A 20,190-nucleotide genomic window follows, 5' to 3' on the forward strand; every position below is an offset into this window, starting at 1 on the left:
AAGTACAAACTCTAAGACTATAGTATGTGCCATATTTCTAGAGAGAAGAGCAGCAGCACCCCAGGACACATGAAGACCATCTCTTTTCAAAAGGTCAGGTCTGCTTCAAATGCTTGTCCAATTGTCTATGAAACCTATGTTATTCTGTGGGCACCACTTAGATATCCAGCCATTGAGTGATGACAATCTGCTAATCACCTCATTACCACGGTAAGCAGGGAGGGGAACAGAGCATTTTACTGTGTCTGACATCGTCCTTGCAAGTTTACACACCTCTCTAATGTGTTTTGCTAAGTTTATGTATATGTTAGCTATAGTTTCAATTATTAAATTCCTTATATAGACAATTAATTGTCTTTGTGTGCTGCTCACAATTCGAAATCACTGTATGTTTGATATCTTGCTACATGCTAAACTACTGCTAGTATTGCATAAGTAGAACAATTATTCTTCCTTGGCCAGGAAAATATTATTTTCTTGAATTGATTATGTAGAAGATTTTTATTAATAAGATTTTTATTAATCAAGTATAATCAAGGTGAATATAGCCAGTTATATATACAGTTATTATTCCATTATAATCATATAGCCAGTGTGTGAAAAGAATGTGCCTGCCTAGCCGAAATATATAGACCCTCAAATGGGAAACATCTGGAAAAACATACAAATGGGCCTTTTTCTTTACTGTAACAAATCTAGGGACCTCCTTCTCTCTAGGGAGGAATCAAATTGTAAGCATAAGGAAAACTATATGAAACATTTGGAATATGCCCTGTATAAACAAGAAAAACTGTATAAAGTAATACATTTAGAAATAATTAAATATATAAATATTTTTTTTATTCCAGAAGAAATAACTGCATACAAATATTTGGTTTACTATTAGGAAGGCCTTGATAGGTGACCTAAATTGAAACCGGGTGGTGTAGGCAGAAATACATTACATGCAATGGTCTGTGTTTATTGTAGACTGGGCCTTAAAGGGACAGCCCTAAACATGAAGTCCCATGGATACCGCTTTGAAAAAGAAAAAGGTGTAAGGGAACTCAAAAGGTCCGCACGGATGGGCGAAAATCCTGCTGTGCGCTGATTTTTTTACTGAGTTGAGGGAGATTTTCAGTGTAAAAGCGAGATCGCCGCAAGTCACTCAGGAAAAGTGTAATGTTTTGTTGTGTGTGTGAAACTGTCCATATGAATGTCTGTGTGAATGATGATGAATGTTTGAATAAATAAATAAATTTTGTATTGGGTGGGTAAAAGCTGCGCACCATTCCTGGACCGTAGCTTAAGTGTGACCTGGCAGAATTGAATGCACCTAGTGCACCTAGAGGCAGAGTCAGGAAATTTGAACATGTGGAAGGAATACTTCAGACAGGTACATTACTGACATTTCATGGGAGGCATTTATTGCAAAGTAAGTTAATTTACAGTGTATTCTCATGAAAAAAATAACATCTCTAACATTTTAAAAGATAATTAGCGAACAAAGATACACAGAACAAATAATCATGGACTAAATATCTTATAGCATGCATTTTCATTTGAGTGCTTCGTCAGTTGATTGCACATAAGCCAGTTATGAGGTAAATGGAGCAAAACATGTTTTTCCAATGCAGTGAAACTGATATGACCGAAAAAAGAACTCGTTCATATCTCCTTGACATTACATCAGTCAGTTAGCATTAGCATTATCACTGCTTTCAGGGCTGGAGTACTCCATATTCATATAACTGTTATTTTACTAAACTATGAGCTGCTCTCAGGGCAGGAGTACTCCATATTCATATTACTGTTATTTTGATAAATTATGTGCTGCTGTCAGGGCAGAAGTACTCAATATTCATATTAGTATTATTTTACTAAACTGTGAGCTGCTCTCAGGGCAGGAGTAATCAAGATTCATATTACTGTTATTTTTAGTGTATTATGTACTGCTCTCAGGGCAGAAGTACTCAATATTCATATTACTGTTATTTTTAGTGCACTATGTGCTGCTCTCAGGGCAGGAGTACTCAATATTCATATTACTATTGTTTTAATAAACTATGTGCTGCTCTCAAGGCAGGAGTTCTCAATATTCATATTACTATTACTTTACTAAACTATGTGCTGCTCTCAGGGCAGAAGTACTCAATATTCTTATTACTATTATTTTACTAAACTATGTGCTGCTCTCAGGGCAGGAGTTCTCAATATTCATATTACTGTTATTTTAATAAACTATGCGCTGCTCTCAGGGCAGGAGTACTCAATATTCGGTAACACTTTAGTATAGGGTCCAATTCACACTGATAACTAGCTGCTTATTAGCATGTCTATTATTAACATATTAGCTGTTTATTAGTGCTTATAAAGTACATATAATGCATGACATCCATAATCCTACCCAATTCCCTAAACTTAAAACTACCTTATAAACTATATAAGCATAAAATAAGGAGTTAATTGAGGCAAAAGTTATAGTTAATGGTTAGTTAATAGTGTGAATTGGAACCTAAAATAAAGTGTGATTCAATATTCATATTAAAGTTATTTGTACTGTTCTATGAGCTGCTCTCAGGGCAGGATTACTCAATATTTATATCACTGTTATTTGTACTGTTCTATGAGCTGCTCTCAGTGCTGTAGAACTCAATATTCAAATCACTGTTATTGTTAGTGTATTATGTGTTGCTCTTAGGGCAGGAGTACTCAATATTCATAACACTTTTATCTTTACTGATCTACGAGCTGCTATCAGAGCAGGAGTACTCAATATTCATATCACAGTTATGTTTACTTATCTATGAGCTGCTGTCAAGGCAGGAGTTCTCAATATTCATATTACTATTACTTTACTAAACTATGAGCTGCTCTCAGGGCAGGAGTTCTCAATATTCATACTACTGTTATTTCAATAAACTATGCTCTGCTCTCAGGGCAGGAGTACTCAATATTCATATTACTATTATTTTTACTGTACAATGAGCTGCTCCCAGGGCAGGAGTACTCAATATTCAAATCACTGTTATTGTAAGTGTACTATGTGTTGCTATCAGGACAGGAGTACTCAATATTCATATCACTTTAATCTTTACTGATCTATGAGCTGCTCTCAGGGCAGGAGTACTCAATAGTCGTATCACAGTTATGTTTACTTATCTATGAGCTGATCTCAAGGAAGTATTACTCAATATTCATATTACAGTTATTTTTTACTGTTCTATGAGCTGCTCTCAGGCTAGGAGTACTCTATATTCATACTACTGTTACTTTTAGTGTATTATGCGCTGCTCTTGGGGGAGAAGTACTCAATATTTATATTACTGTTATTTCTACTGAACTATGAGCTGCTCTCAGGGCAGGAGTACTTGGTATTCATATTACTGTTTTTACTGTGCATTACATCTATTACCTAACCATTGTTCATTCTTTTAAATAACACACTATATAAATAATGTACAACATTCATTAAAAATGGCTGTCAGTGCCAGTGTAGTCTAATTTACAGCATATACTGCATAGATATTTTTTTTTATTTGTTCTATATAGTATTGATATCGTTTTTCCTGTTTATATTAATGAGTTATAGGCTAGTAAATTTATGCATATTTTAAAAGTAATCTTTTAAATCAATAGACAGTTATTCCATTATTGAATGATCTTTTATTTTATTTTCCAGTTACCTGGTGAGGCTGACAGAAACAGGACAAATCAAAGGAGCTAACACTGAAGAGGCATCTGATGCTGCTGAGTACAAAATGGTGCAAAAATGGAGAGGAATGAAAAATGATGTGTGTTTGGTTCTACCTGATAAAGGCACATAATAGCCAAATTCGAAGGGTAATTGGTTCCATTTGGATGTAAGTGATTATCAACATTTACAGGGGTTAGACTGTGATTTTATTGCCATCTGAATCCAAAATGTCATTGTTTTTTTCTCCCACCATCACCATGAAAATCCCTGGCCGAATCCCAAACTCATGTGTTAATTCAATTGCTTTCCAAATCCACATCTCTGAGAATAAATCATTTCAAAATGAACCGTTGAAATCCATTTTCAGCACTGTTTAACACCATAAACTAACTGTTGTGATAAATGCAGACGCTAATGATGTTTGATTTTGCCAGTTGGAAATCACAAAAAAAAAATGGCTGGATGTCTAAGTGGTGCCCACAGAATAACATAAGTTTCATAGACAATTGGACAAGCTTTTGGGGCAGACCTGACCTGTAGAAAAGAGATGGTCCTCATTCCTCCTGGGGTGGTCAAGAAATATGGCAAATAGTCTTAGAGTTTTTACTTGACTAACTGGGGCCCAGGTCAGGAAGCAGACAGACTGCCTAAAACGACCGTCTGTAAGATGCCTCATGTCACAGAGGTCAGTTAATTCTCAGAACATAGAGATTTTTTCACCTAGATATCACACTATAGAGACTGTGTCTGTTCCCAGAACTAGAAAATACAAAAAACATCCAAACCAATTTAAGATTAACAATTTAATTGAGGTTCAACAAATAAAAAACTGATGCAACATGGATAAACAAACGATAAATCTAGGCTTATTGAATATCAGATCCCTTTCTACGAAAAAAAAAACACTTTTTGTAAATAATATTGTGGCAAGTGGGGCGGGGCCGAGAGGCGTGGGAACGAGGAGTGAGGCCAGGTGTAGTGATTGGAGATGAGCTGCACCTGTGCCCCACCGCCGGTATCGAGTCCCACGTAGGAGATGGAAGTATATAAAACTGGAGCCACTATAGTGAAGGACGAGAGAGGACCAGGTCTGGACATTATTTTATGTTTTGCTTTTTATTTTGTGCGCACCAGTCATCCGCGATATAATATATAATATTATAAAAAAACATAAAAATACATAATTACAAATTATGTAAATATTTATTAAGCACATTGCAACAATGCACAGTATAAAATAAAATTCAAACTAAAAATGTATCCCACTCATGTGAATATTAAATAATAATGTTCAGGCCTACTGGCCTACAGAAAGGTTTTAAAATGAACTGTTCTCTCATAAAAACAAAGTGCATTTAGGTGAAGTGCATTTGATTTTTTTTCTCTGTAGGACTAGAAAGTGCATTACTTCTCCAGTATAGGCAAGAGGGTTATCACTTCTGGGGATGGGGACTTTAGACAGATAACCATCTAGCTGTTGAGCAGTTGAGCTTGTCATCTGCCTGACATTTTAGAAATATTTGAGAAAGTGTATTTAAATAGGGCCAGGGCATAAATAAACATTTTTATCAAATTAAAGCAGAAATCTAGCAGAAAATCTAGCAGAAATATGGCTACAATCTTATGTATGTATGTATATGTATATATGTGTGTGTGTGTGTGTGTGTGTGTATATATATATTTATATATATAGAACAATAGCCAACGTATTATTATTATTTGAGGCACTTTCTTGCAGAATTTCACTGAACATATCAGACAACGAGGGTGAATGCCCCAATGTTGTGCCTGAATGCATTCATTGAACGATAGTTCATGAACTCCGTCATATTTTGGGCGAACGTGAACTGAACGTGCTGTATTACTGCCTGATGAACGTTACTGTCAACTCGTTCATTCTGGTGTCTGTGAACGGAACGCTCTCTCAGGTTAACTTCGTTCAATAGGGTGCCAGATTTCTATAAAGCCTTCCAGGCGAAAACTCGGCTAAAACACACCGTAAACGGGTCTTAATATGTAGTGGAAAATCAGCTAATCTGGCAACACCACCAGTGTCGCACCGCCGTCTGCCGCATGCGTGAAGCGTCATAAAAAAATAAAAAAAAAACAATGGGGGCGACAGCAGCATGTAGCAAGAAGGGGTATGATTATTTAAAATAATTTTATGATGTTTATGACAAGGTCGGTGAGAATGGGAGACTGCAGTTTGAACTATGAACTGAACTAGTTCATTTTAAAATTTGTGAGCAGTATGTGCAAGTGCAGTATGGAGTACCCCAAGGTTCAGTACTAGGGACACTACTCTTCACTCTTTATATGTTACCCTTGGGAGATATCATCAGGAAACATGGTGTTAGCTTTCACTGTTATGCTGATGATACTCAGCTCTATATTTCTCCACGACACGGTGAAACACACAAATTTGAAACACTAATGGAATGCATAGTCTATATAAAAAACTGGATGACGAGTAATTTCTTATTGCTAAATTCTAAAAAACAAACAAACAGAGGAGTTAATTATAGGACCAAAAAACTCTGCATGTAAAAACCTAGAACACTGTCTAAGACTTGATGGCTACTCTGTCAATTCTTCGTCACCAGTTAGGAACCTAGGTGTGCTATTTGATCGCAATCTTTCCTTAGAAAGCCACGTTTCTAGCATTTGTAAAACTGCATTTTTCCATCTCAAAAATATATCTAAATTACGGCCTATGCTCTCAATGTCAAATGCAGAAATGTTAATCCATGCATTTATGACCTCAAGGTTAGATTATTGTAATGCTTTATTGGGTGGTTGTTCTGCAGGCTTAGTAAAAAAACTACAGCTAGTCCAAAATGCAGCAGCAAGAGTTCTTACTAGCACCAGGAAGTAGGACCATATTAGCCCGGTCCTGTCAACACTGCACTGGCTCCCTATCAAACATTGTATAGATTTTAAAATATCGCTTGTTACTTATAAAGACCTGAATGGTTTAGCACCTCAGTATTTGAATGAGCTCCTTTTACATTATAATCCTCTACGTCCGCTTCGTTCTCAAAACTCAGGCAATTTGATAATACCTAGAATATCAAATTCAACTGCGGGCGGCAGATCCTTTTCCTATTTGGCGCCTAAAATCTGGACTAACCTACCTAACATTGTTCGGGAGGCAGACACACACTTGCAGTTTAAATCTAGATTAAAGACCCATCTCTTTAACCTGGCTTACACATAACATACTAATATGCTTTTAAAATCCAAATCCGTTAAAGGATTTTTAGGCTGCATTAATTAGGTAAACCGGAACCGGAAACACTTCCCATAACACCCTATGTACTTGCTACATCATTAGAAGAATGGCATCTAAGCTAATATTTGTCTGTTTCTCTCTTATTCCGAGGTCACCGTAGCCACCAGATCCAGTCTGTATCCAGATCAGAGGGTCACTGCAGTCACCCGGATCCAGTACGTATCCAGACCAGATGGTGGATCAGCACCTAGAAAGGACCTCTACTACCCTTAACTATCATTTTGCATTATTGACTCACTGTTTTCCTAATGAATGTTGTTCAGTTGCTTTGACACAATTTATTTTGTTTAAAGCGCTATATAAATAAAGGTGACTTGACTTGACTTGACTTGACACTGTTGGTGTATAGGTATCAACATATACCATATAGATCAAATAAACATTGACCTGTCAAGGTGTCAATACACTCACTTTTGCTCAGCCATTTTTTTTCCAGGAAGAACCTAAACACCTCCTGACTGGAAGTGAGTAACTGCTCAGGAAGGAACTCTACAGAAACCCCCTACAGCTCTGGTTAGAGATACAACCATCTTATATCCAGTAATGGCTAACCCACACAAGCCATCTATCCCCATCCCTACTGCTCATTTTGGTTTACATTCCCCTGAACAACATCAACAGCAACAGGAACGACGCACTAAATGAACTATACCAGCACATCATCGAGCAGCAGACAGCACACCCTGATGCTTTTCTCATCATAGCTGGGGATTTCAACCATGCTGACTTAAAGAGTGTGTTTCCAAAAATACACCAACATATTAACTTTCCAACATGAGGTAATAACATTTTGGACTTTGTTTATACCATGCAGAGAAAAGCTTACAAAGCCCTCCCCCTACCCCATCTCGGAGCCTCAGACCACATCACTGTTATGCTAATGCCTGCATACAGACCGTCATTAAAGTCGCCAAACCGGTTCAAAAACAGATTCAAGTGTGGCCAGAAGGATCATCAGAGGTTCTTCAAGACTGCTTCGACACAACTGACTGGGACATGTTTAAGCAGGCTGTTACATGCAATAACTCCACTGACCTCCAGGAGTACTCAGACACTGTCACTGCCTACATCAACAAGTGTATTGATGATGTAACTGTCACAAAAGCCATAAGACATCACTCCAGGAGGATAGCCCATCAATTTAGCGACAGCAGAGACACTAGGAGCCTGTGGCAGGGGATACAGACCATTACGCACTACAAGCCCCCACCACGGACCTGTGATAACAACATATCTCTGCTAAATGAGCTGAACACCTTCTTCGCTCGCTTTGAACAACATAACAGCACCACTGCACTGAAGAGTGTTGACGCTGACCCCAGATAGCATGAGGAGATCCTTCAGCAGGATCAATGCACACAAAGATCTGGGTCCTGCCATCATCCCTGGGCGTGTACTGAGAGACTGTGCAGTAAAACTCACTGATGTCTTCACAGACATTTTTAACATCTCACTTAGTCAGACTGTTGTTCCCACGTTTCAAAACTACCACCATCATTCCAGTTCCGAAGAAGCCATCTCCATCCTGTTTAGCACCTCAGTATTTGAATGAGCTCTTGTTAAATTATAATCCTCCACATCCGCTGTGTTCTCAAAACTCAGGCAATTTGATAATACCTAGAATATCAAATTCAACTGCGGGCGGCAGATCCTTTTCCTATTTGGCACCTAAACTCTGGAATAACCTACCTAACATTGTTCGGGAGGCAGACATACTCTTGCAGTTTAAATCTAGATTAAAGACCCATCTCTTTAACCTGGCTTACACATAACACACTAATATGCTTCTAATATCCAAATACATTGAAGGCTGCATTAATTAGGTAAACCGGAACCGGTAACATTTCCCATAACACCTGATGTACTTGCTACATCATTAGAAGAATGGCATCTATGCTAATATTTGTCTGTTTTTCTCTTATTCCAAGGTCATTTTAGCCACCAGATCCAGTCTTTATCCAGATCAGAGGGTCACTGCAGTGACCCGGATGCAGTACATATCCAGACCAGATGGTGGAACGGCACCTAGAAAGGACCTCTACAGCCCTGAAAGACAGCGGAGTCCAGGACAACTAGAGTCCCAGATACAGATCCCATGTAAAGACCTTGTCTCAGATGATCACCAGGACAAGACCACAGGAAACAAATGATTCTTCTGCACAATCTGACTTTGCTGCAGCCTGAAATTGAACTGCTGGTTTTCGTTTGGTCAGAGGAGAACTGGCACCCCAACTGAGCCTGTTTTCTCCCAAGGTTTTTTTCTCTATTCTGTCACCAATGGAGTTTTGGTTCCTTGCCGCTGTCGCCTCTGGCTTGCTTAGTTGGAGTCACTTCATTTACAGCGTTATCGTTGACTTGATTGCAAATGAATGCACAGACACTATTTAAACTGAACAGAGATTACATCACTAAATTCAATGATGAACTGCCTTTAACTCTCATTTTGCATAATTGACACACTGTTTTCCTAATGAATGTTTTTCAGTTGTTTTTACGCAATGTTATTTGTTTAAAGCGCTATGTAAATAAAGGTGACTTGACTTCAATGACTACTGTCCTGTTGCACTTACTCCCATTTTGGTGAAGTGCTTTGAACAGCTAGTCATGTACCACATCAAGTCTGCCCTCACCCCCTCCCTGGACCCCTTCCAGTTTGCATATCGGTCCAACCGGTTGACCGATTTTTCAACCTTTATTTTTACAGGCAGGTCATTAAGAACAGGTTCTTATTTACAATGGCGGCCTGACAAGTGGAATGACCATTTAGGGAAAGGGAAGTAGGGATAAAATAAATACAGAACATTAGAAATAAAGGTTAACATTTACATAAATACATTTTAAAACATCAAACATCATCAATCGATTTACTGTAAAAAATTAAATAAATAATAATAATAATATAAAAAAACTTAAATAATTATGCAGTGAAGCAACGGCATTTGTCCGTGAACAAGTATCATATACTAGTTTTGAAGGATGAAATTGGAATAAGTTTATTTAGTTTGAGAATGTTTTGCAGAGCATTCCAATCCCGAGCGCCAGCAGATTGAAAAGATGTAAGACCATACGCAGATTCAGTTTTGGGAATGCTTAGTTTAAGATGAAGTGAGGACCGAGTGTTATATGTGACGGGCTTTGGCTGCAGCAGGTGACCCAAGTAAGGGAGGTGAGTGGCAGAGTCTGGCAGAGGTGGTGAATGAAGAGCGGTTTCTGTAAAGGAAACCTAGCTTGGCTTTAACCTTTGATTGCAGCTTTGATACAGTATGTGAATGGTGAAAGAAAGTGAAGTTTCCAACCAGATGCCCAAGTAGTTATATGCAGTGACTTGTTCTAGAATAGCCCCCTTGCATGTAGTGATGTTAAGGGCAGGAGGATGCCCTTATGGTAAAACCACATTATTGTTGTTTTGGAGGTATTGAGAGTGAGTTTGAGATAGGGCTGTGCGATTAATCGAAATCGAATTGAAATCGCATTTTGAGACGTTCCAATTTGCTAATCCCAAAAGCCTGAGATGTGGACGCGATAAATCTGTTTCATAGCATATGCATGACTGTCAGTCAGCCTTGAGTGACAGTCTTACCATAAGTGACATTGTAATTTAGTTTCTTTTTTCTTGTCTTCACCACCTGGCTCCTGTTGTAAAGTGTTGATAGATTCAAACAAAAAGTTATAAATAAATAGAACAAATAAAAAAAAATAAAGACTGCAAGTGACATTGCTAGCGGAAGCACAAGTATCTGAGAGTGTAAGTCTGATAATGCAAGTAGTGATTGCAAGTGACATTGTAATTTAGTTTCTTTTTTCTTGTCTTCACCACCTGGCTACTGTTGTAAAATGTTGAAAGATTTAAACAAAAAGTAATCAATAAATAGAACAAAATAAAACAAATAAAGACTGAGAGGGGGTTCGGCGAAAAATCGGCAGCTGTCAGCAGGAAGTGGCTGTCACTGGCAGCAGGAAGTGGCTGCCAATAAAACATGACGGCAGCTGTCGCTAAAAAACGGAAATTGGAGGAGGCTGCCGGCAGTAGTAAGACAAATAAATATATAAATGTATATTTATTTTTAATGCTTATTTAAATAAGTATAAAGGTCTGCATTGTATGTTATTTGATTGAAAAGTTTGATCAAATATAAACAAACAAACAAAAAAAAAAAGATAATTTTGCTAAACATTAATTTCCAGCTGAATGTTTATCCATGAATGCTTGCATGTATTATTGTTGGTGTGAAATAATGAAAGATATGCACAAACGCATTTATATATATTTATGAGGCATTTACTAGATGTATGTCGTATATTTATTTCATAGACTATATACACAAATAACCGAACAGAGAAGTCTCATCAGTGACCTTTATTTAAAGTCATATTTTGCTGTTATATTTGTAGTATTTCAGGAAACAACACATATACACACACACACACACACACACACACACACACACATATATATATATATATATATATATATATATATATATATATATATATATATATATATATATACATATAGCATAAAGTAGCTGTTAAATTTGTAATTGGTATGTTGTCAAAGTCAGTGTTTTACAATGTAAACAGTATAAAATATATCCAGTATGCAAGCAGACAAAAATATCAAGCAGAATCACTAACAACAATCCGGAGGTATTTCCAAGACTCTCCGAATGGAACTGAGGAGTTATACACAGTTTCTCCTCCAGCATCTGCACCAATTACTGCAAAACCCAGGATGGGTGTGCATCTCTCCTCTTTTTCCTTTTCCAACATAGTCAAGTCAAGCCTCCTTTATTTATATAGTGCTTTTAATAATACGGATTGGGTCAAAGCAACTTTATGGTATTAAATAGGAAAATAGTGTGTCAATAATTCAGAAGGACATTAGTAAAAACTCAGTTTTTAGTTAAAGGCAGTTTATCATTGAATTCAGTGATGTCATAAATCAGCTCAGTTCAGTTTAAATAGTATCTGTGCAATCAAGTCAACGATATCGCTGTAGATGAAGTGACCCCAACTAAGCAAGCCAGAGGTGACAGCAGCAAGAAACCGAAACTACATTGGTGACAGAATGGAGAAAAAACCTTGGGAGAAACCAGGCTCAGTTGGTGGGCCAGTTCTCCTCTGACCAGATGAAAAGTAGTTTAATTCCAGGCTGCAGCAAAGTCAGATTGTGCAGAAGAATCATCTGTTTCCTGTGGTCTTGTCCTGGTGGTCCTCTGAGACAAGGTCTTTACAGGGGATCTGTATCTGGGGTTCTAGTTGTCCTGGTCTCCGCTGTCTTTCATGGATGTAGAGGTCCTTTCTAGGTGCTGATCCACCATCTGGTCTGGATACGTACTGGATCTGGGTGACTGCAGTGACCTCGGAATAAGAGAGAAAGAGATTAATATAATTTAAGATTTTAATATCTATACAATGTTGAATAGGTAGCCAGTGCAGTGTTGACAGAACTGGCTAATCTGGTCATACTTCCTGATTCTAGTAAGAACTCTAGCGGCTGCATTATATTATTCATAAGAAAATGGTGACATTAATACCTAAATTGCTTTATTAACAGTAGACATGCATGCACAGCCATGTTAATGATTATGCCCATTGCATTTTGTCATGGGGTTAGAATTGATCACATTTTCATGCATAATTTACACACCTGGTAAGCAGTTCTTGTAAACCTCATGGCATTGTCAGCAGGGCTGCAGTGTGTACATTTAGAAAAATTCCTGGCAAGGCTCAGACTTGTTCTCCATTGTGTTACACCTGTATATTGAGATGAGCATAAAAACAGCACAAAGCACATACAAAGCAAAGATACTGACAATGACACTGCTAAAGCAATTGAAGACCTCAGAGCAAACGTCATGGAAATGACCAATATGTTCAGAGAGACAATGGAAGTGACCAGATCACAGTTTCACCCACCCATGACTCCACTTCGAACTGAGAGGAGACCCAAAGGCTGCCATTCATGCCAGGAGGCCCAAAGAGGTGAAGAGTGCAGGCACTGTTATCGCTGTGGACAAGATGAAGATTTGTCACGGGGCTGTCGACAAGGAGGCCCGCATCGGGAAACGGGAGGGGACTGCTGAGCTGGACCCCCCAGTAGTCCATTCTGCCATCGGGTCCCAGACAAGTTCAGAAGCACGACAGACATCCAGACCTGTGCAAAGCAAACAAGACAGTAAAGAAAATAACATTCAACCTGCTACTCACCCAGATGTGACCAATTCTGTTGATAAGTTACTATCCCTTGCTACACCTAAACTTTTGAACATCATTGGAAAAAGGTGCCTGGTCCACTGCTGCCTCAATGATATCACAGTTGAAGCCTTATGGGACACAGGAGCCCAAGCCAGTATTATCAATGCAGACTGGAGAGAACGACACTTACCACATACCACCGTCAGACCGATTGAGGAGCTCCTGGGGCCAGGAACATTGACTGGATTGGCCGCCAATCGCACAGAGATCCCTTTTGATGGCTGGGTGGAAGTGAGTTTCTGATTAAGTGATGATCCAGGTAAAGAAAGGACCCTGCAAGTACCTATGCTCGTGGCAAGTGATATTAGCGTGACTGAAAACCCTATTATCGGTTACAATATAATTGAAGAGATAATTACCAGGTGGGAGAAACTGAGACCACGGTCCAGTACTGTCTGTAGGGTAAGGAAAGCTTTCTCTATTTCAATAAATAAATCAAGATCCATGCTTAAACTGTTGAAGACTGTAAATTCAAATGCGACAGTTGGAACGGTGCGAGTTGGTAAACAAAGAATCCAGCTCAATGCAGGGCAAATAACCACTGTCTATGCACAAGCACACATTTGGAGGGCAATTTCAAGAACAAAGACTGTTATTCGCTCCAAGTGAACCATCACCGCTACCAGAAGGTTTAGTAATGCAGGAAGACATAGTCAAAGTCGGTAATGGGAAGACAGCGAAAGTGCCAATTGCCATCGCTAATACAGCCAGTCACCCAGTCATACTTATGCCCTGACTCATCCTTGGCCACCTGGAAGTGGTAAAGACAACTTACCCAATAGCAACAGACTCTTTCCAGAGAAATGAGACTCAGATGGAGCAGGTGATAGAACAGCCAACATCCACGGTGCAGACATGTGGGGTGAGTGTTACACCACATCAATCAAAGAGACCCAGTGAGTGGGATCCACCAATAAAACTTGAACACTTAACAGAGTCACAGCAACAGATTGTACGACAACTGTTAAAGGAAGAGTGCAATGCTTTTGCTTTTGATGATAATGATGTTCGTTGTATCCCCTCACTCAACATGCATATTACACTCCATGACAAATCACCGGTGCAAAAGACTTATATTTCTGTGCCCAAGCCACTTTTACAGGAGGTGAGGAGTATCTCCAAGATCTGCTAAACCGAAGGTCGATAAGCAAATCAAGATCTCATTACTCCTCGCCAGTCGTATGTGTGAGGAAAAAGGACGGGAGCCTAAGACTCTGCTGCGACTATCGTGAATTAAATTGCAAGTCTGTATCTGACAGGCACCCCATTCCCAGGATCCAGGATGTGCTGGACTCCCTGAGTGGCAGTTCTTGGTTTTCAGTCTTAGATCAAGGGAAGGCCTATCACCAAGGATTCCTGGATGTCGAGAACCGACCCCTAAGAGCCTTTATAACACCCTGGGGACTATTTCAGTGGAACAGGATTCCATTTGGCCTAAGTTCAGCTCCAGCTGAGTTCCAGAGGAACATGGAAGCCTGTCTGGAGGATTTGAGAGATGTTATATGTCAGCCTTACCTGGATGATAACCTTGTGCATAGTACCTCTTTCGATGATCATGTGACTCATGTTTACACAGTCCTCCAAAGATACCAGAAACATGGAGTCAAATTCAGTCCACACAAATGTGAACTGTTCCAAAGGTAAGTGTGGTTCTTGGGCCGTATCGTGTCTGAGGATGGATACTCCATCTGAAATAGCCCCGGTACAGGCCCTGAAGCTCCGAAAACCAGCTACAGTGGGAGATCTGAGAAAAATTATGGGATTCCTCTCCTATTATAGGACCTATATACCAATTTCTCTCGCCTGGCTAGACCTCTCTATCAGTTCACAGCGACACCACCTCAAAGCACAGAACCTGCTGAGCCTAAGGGAAAGAAAAGAAGAGTCAGTACTAAGTCAAAAGGGCAGTTATCTCCCAACACACCCATACCTTGGACACAGACTCATCAAGATGTATTGAACACACTGATTGACCACTTAATAGAGCCACCAATCCTTGCTTATCCTGATCTGACTTTACCGTTTGTTCTCCATTGTGATGCGTCACAGGATGGTTTGGGGCAGTCCTGTATCAAAAACAAAATGGGAAGATGTCAGTGATTGCATATGGGTCAAGGACTCTCACACCACCGGAGAAAAACTACCATATGCATTCAGGAAAACTAGAATTTCTCGCTCTTAAGTGGGCAGTTTGCGAATGCTTTAGGGATTATTTGTTCCATGCTCCACATTTTGAAGTATACACAGATAATAATCCCTTAACGTATATTTTGACAACAGCCAAACTCAATGCAACAGGGCACTGTTGGGTCGCAGAGCTGGCAGATTTTAATTTCACCATCAAATACCGGCCTGGGAGATGCAATGCAGATGCAGATGGCTTATCGAGGATGCCACTTGACATTGACCAGTACATGAAACTGTGCACAGAGGAGATAAACCAAGATGTGATAAGTGCTGCAGTGCAGGGTGTGGTTTTAACGTTGAAGGATGCTCCTCTGTGGACAAGTGGAATTCACTTACAAGCTGTACATCTGGTAGAAGACAACATCTCACTACCCACTAATCGGTGTCTGTCGCAGGAGCAGATCAAACAATCCCAAGAGAAAGACCCAGTTATCATTCGTGTCCTGAAGTACAAAAAGAATAACAGTCGTCCATTCGGCCGCCCTCTCAAAAAAGAATGCCTGGAGACCAGATTCCTTTTGAAACAGTGGACACGACTGCACTTGAGTGATGAAGGAGTCCTGTACAGAAAAGCGGGAAAGAGAAACCAGCTTATTCTACCAAAAGAAAATCATCAAACGGTTTACAGAGAGTTGCATCAAGAGATGGGGCATCTTGGAACAGAGAGGACTCGAAGTCTAATTCGTGAAAGATTCTATTGGCCCCATATGCAAAAAGAGACAAAGCACTTTGTAACACGTGTATGTGAGTGCCTGAAAAGAAAAAAACCTAATAAGATTACAAAAGCCCCATTGGTTTCAAATTAAACCATCTACCCTTTCCAGCTCATGTCCATTGACTTTCTCTACCTTGAGAAGTGTAAAAATGGTTACGAGTACATACTTGTAGTGATGGACCATTTTACACGTTTTGCCCAGGCTTACGCCACAAGAAATAAGTCGGCAAGAACTGTGGTACAGCACGTCTTTGGTGATTTTGCCCTCAAGTTTGGCTTCCCTGAAAAAATCCACCATGACATGGGAAGATAATTTGAGAATCACCTGATGGATCAGTTGCAAGAGGTTTGCGGTGTGCGTGGGTCTCACACAACCCCATATCACCCAATGGGCAACGGGCAAGTTGAAAGGTTCAACAGGACGCTCTTGTCCATGCTCAGGACACTGAGTGATACTAAGAAGGCTGACTGGAAAAACTCACTGTCCAAAGATGTGCATGCACACAACTGCACCTGTTCTGAAGCATCTGGCTTCTCTCCATATTATCTGCTATTCGGACATTCACCCCGGCTCCCCATCGATCTCATGTTCAACCTGCAGGCGAATGAGAAACAGCAGAATTATGCAGAGTATGTTGCAAACTGGCAAACACGGATACAGGAAGCCTATGACATTGCATCAAAGACTGCAAGAAAAGAGGCCTTGAGAGGAAAAAAAATTGAGCTTTTGCCTGGCAACAGAGTCTTACTCAGAAACCTAAGCGAAAGAGGAGGACCAGGTAAACTGCGCTCACACTGGGAAGATTGTGTGTACACGCCAAACACAAAAAACAAAGCACAGTGTTAAGAACAGGAAAGTGCCAGAACAACAACACGACCTAGACTCAGGCAGTGATGATGATGATGAAAGATATGAACTATGCTGTAAATTCCTGCCCCGTACTGAACACAGTGCAAAGCTCACCACACTGAATCCTGAAGCTAAATCATTTGAACCGGCTATGATGGATGAGTATTTACCTAAATACCAACCTGATGCTTAAGAGGGAGAGAATGCAGATGTCACAGGAACGGAGGAGGAGGATGTTCCACAGGGGAACAGCGAATCTGAAGAGGGGGATCACGATTCTGTGAGTGAACTGGAGGTACAGCAGTCATGCACATACCCACAAAAGGCAGAGACATCAGCCAAAGATGTTGACATATAATGAACTGGGAGAACCGACAGTGGTACGGAGAAATGTAGTTCTAAAGGATATCAACTTCCAGCCTGCCTGTGGTCAGAATCTGTGGAGGCCGTGGACTTTAATAAACAACAGGATGGTAAACTAAAGGCAATCAAATATCAGAGAAAAAAATGTAGAAAGAGGAAATAAAAAGGATACATACCTGTGATTGGAAACCTGTGACCTGTAAAGTAAGCAGAAAAAAAAGAGGTAACAAGATTAAGTGAATAAGTGGCCGAATATTATGGAATCTGATTACAGGGTAAGACTCATCTAATTAAGATGTAACTGTTTACATTTATGCTAACATTGCTGGTAGGAATAGTTAGATAAATTGTACAGTGCAATAGTTAGAGATTGTTGCACAATAGTTACTGAACCCCCCTTTTCTAGAAAAGAAGCCATGGCAAGGAGGGAATAACTGATTTCATGCACGGAGTTAAACAAACTGAAAACCTACCTTTTGTCTTACAACAATGAATGGAAAGTTGTGGTAAAATGTCGAAGAACATTTTTTTTTAAGTGGGGGAGGGTGTAGTGTTATGGACTCAAGTAGTCATGTTTGTATTGTTTTCATTAATATTATTACTTATCATCTGTTAAATATGTGACCCGCCACGGAAACCAGTGACACCAGTCGGCAGCACAACTTTCGAGCAAAATGAGAAAGAAGCATTTTTTTTCAAAATTGGTGATTCCGTATTTTTGCAGAATCTGTTAGTTGATATCACAAAGAAGCCTCTCCGTATTTGAGATAGCAGTATTGGTATATTTAAAAGCGTACATTTTGAGGTTGAAATCAGCTAGTTTGTCGGAGATTCTAGCACGCAGTAGGGGCGTTTCATTGTCTGTCTGTATTTCCATACCGGATAAGCCGGCTTTTGTTTAGTATGCAGCTCTCTGGCCGGCTCTAGCGAACAAGCGCTCACTGAATCTGAGAACGATCAGAGTGAAGATGAAAGTGGCATAATAAGACTGTATAATATCCCTAATCTACAACTGAGCGAAGATGACGACGTCTGGCGTCAGACGAGTTGGACCGTAAGATATCAGAGGCTATATCGATAGTAACATTTGATGGGGATAAAGACAGAGAACTGGGGAAAATCCGTAACATTTAGAGGCAAACAGACGCACAGTGCAAACTTCGGATCTGCAAGAATACTTTTCTGTTTCTTATGGGGTGAGTTTCCATAAACATCAAAGTTTGTCGTTTTGTGTTCATTCTAAGAACACACGTTATCTCATGTTTAGTCCATGTTTAGACCTTCCCATATCTACCTATTGTTATTAGCTAGCTCATCAGTTATCACAGAATCCTGTTAAAAAGTCCTAATGCTACACAATGAAATCAATTCACCAAGTTTTATGTAGAAAAACAGCAAATAACAAATAAAATTAGCATCAATATGTACTTTTTGTTTACATAAACATTAAAATAATAACATTAAAAATGATGACCACATTTGAAAGATTAAAGATTTTTTATAAAAAAATAAAACTCACATATTTCAGCCTCTAAATCATTTTTATAAAAGTCAAAAAAGATAAATTACTGACATTTATAATGCACATTCTCCTTTATTATTAATAGTATGCGGTCCGATTTTTCCCATTGTGTCTGTCGTTGCTATGCAGGGGGTATGGCTTATCTAAATGAGATGTAAATGAGCCCCATTGTCACTCGCAGCATTGAGAACTGCAAATCTTCAGAGGCTATTTCTGCTGTTCTAGCTTTTTTGAGTGCCTACCTTCAAATGGCCACAACTTCTCCAAATATTATCAGATTTCCATGTGTTACACATCGTTGGAAAGCTTGGAGACTAAACTTTCAGAATCTGTTAATAACTCAAAATGCCCCAGAACCGACTTGTGTCCCTACTTTCCGTGATTGGTCACATATGTTTCTTGCGTTAAATGTATATTAAAATATAATTGTATATAATATTGTATAATTATGCCAACTTGAACATCACTTAGACCTGTAGACGCTGGCGGGTGACGCTAGAGGTTGATCATGAGCCGCAGGACATAGAGCTTCATTCATATATGAAGAAGCCACTCAGGCAGCCACTGATTCACAATTTAAAGATTTCTTTCTCTCTCTGTTTATGTGTTTCTGCAGGTAAGATAAGTGATGTGGCATCGCAGTTTGAGTTCATGAAGTGTTTATTCTTTTGTTATTTGTGTTAGTTTGATGACTTTGTATATATAATCAATAAATTTAGCGGTTGATGTGCGGCCGGCCGCACCCACGCGATGGATTGCGCAATTGCGGGTGGGAGGCAGCTGACGCCGCTGCGTTGGTGGAGGCCACGCGATGCATTGACATGGGTGCCTAGTGTCCTCAGAAATATAATTGTAATCACTCGTTATTATGAAAGTTTATATTTGTTTATTGTAACAATTGCGTTTTGTACATCTGTCATGTTTTAGAGACAACTAAATTGCTGATAAAGATCGTTTACAACAGAGCACATAGAGAGAAATATTTACTAAAAAGGAAACAAAGAGCTTATACACCGTTTGTGTATGCTTATTGAGTATTATTTTCTGATGTCATGGAAATGTTAATGTGTTACAGACAGTATAGCAATATATTCTCATTTTCTTTCAATGCATTGTGATATGATTGTTTAAAGTGAGTTTATGGACATAGAGCTTCATTTATATATGAAGAAGCCACTCTGGCAGCCACTGATTCACAATTGAAAGATTTCTTTCTCTCTCTGTTTATGTGTTTCTGCAGACAGTATACAGCAATAAAACAATATATGTGCCACCAGAACGATATGCTTTTCCGACTTTGCATGCGACTTCAAGGCTTTTATGGCTA

General features: G+C 39.3%; 1 protein-coding gene across 4 annotated transcripts in view; it reads right to left on the bottom strand.

The window, feature by feature from the left end:
- Positions 1-1,384: 1,384 nt before the first annotated feature.
- The window catches only part of LOC128016245 (centrosomal protein of 95 kDa), a 233,500-nt gene continuing 214,694 nt past the window's right edge, over positions 1,385-20,190 (bottom strand). Inside the window, exons 15-18 of one of the 4 annotated variants that reach the window (XR_008184107.1) lie at positions 17,518-17,538; positions 12,888-13,125; positions 12,619-12,725; positions 1,385-12,319 (exon numbers count right to left, since the gene is read on the bottom strand). The gene's annotated coding sequence lies outside the window, so the exon portion shown is untranslated. Of the gene's footprint in view, positions 12,330-12,618; positions 13,126-17,517; positions 17,539-20,190 lie in introns of all 4 variants that reach the window. The other 3 variants (XR_008184105.1, XR_008184106.1, XR_008184104.1) reach the window with 3 other exon arrangements.

Source organism: Carassius gibelio, chromosome A6 (genome assembly GCF_023724105.1).
Source record: "Carassius gibelio isolate Cgi1373 ecotype wild population from Czech Republic chromosome A6, carGib1.2-hapl.c, whole genome shotgun sequence".
NCBI classification, from domain to species: domain Eukaryota; kingdom Metazoa; phylum Chordata; class Actinopteri; order Cypriniformes; family Cyprinidae; genus Carassius; species Carassius gibelio.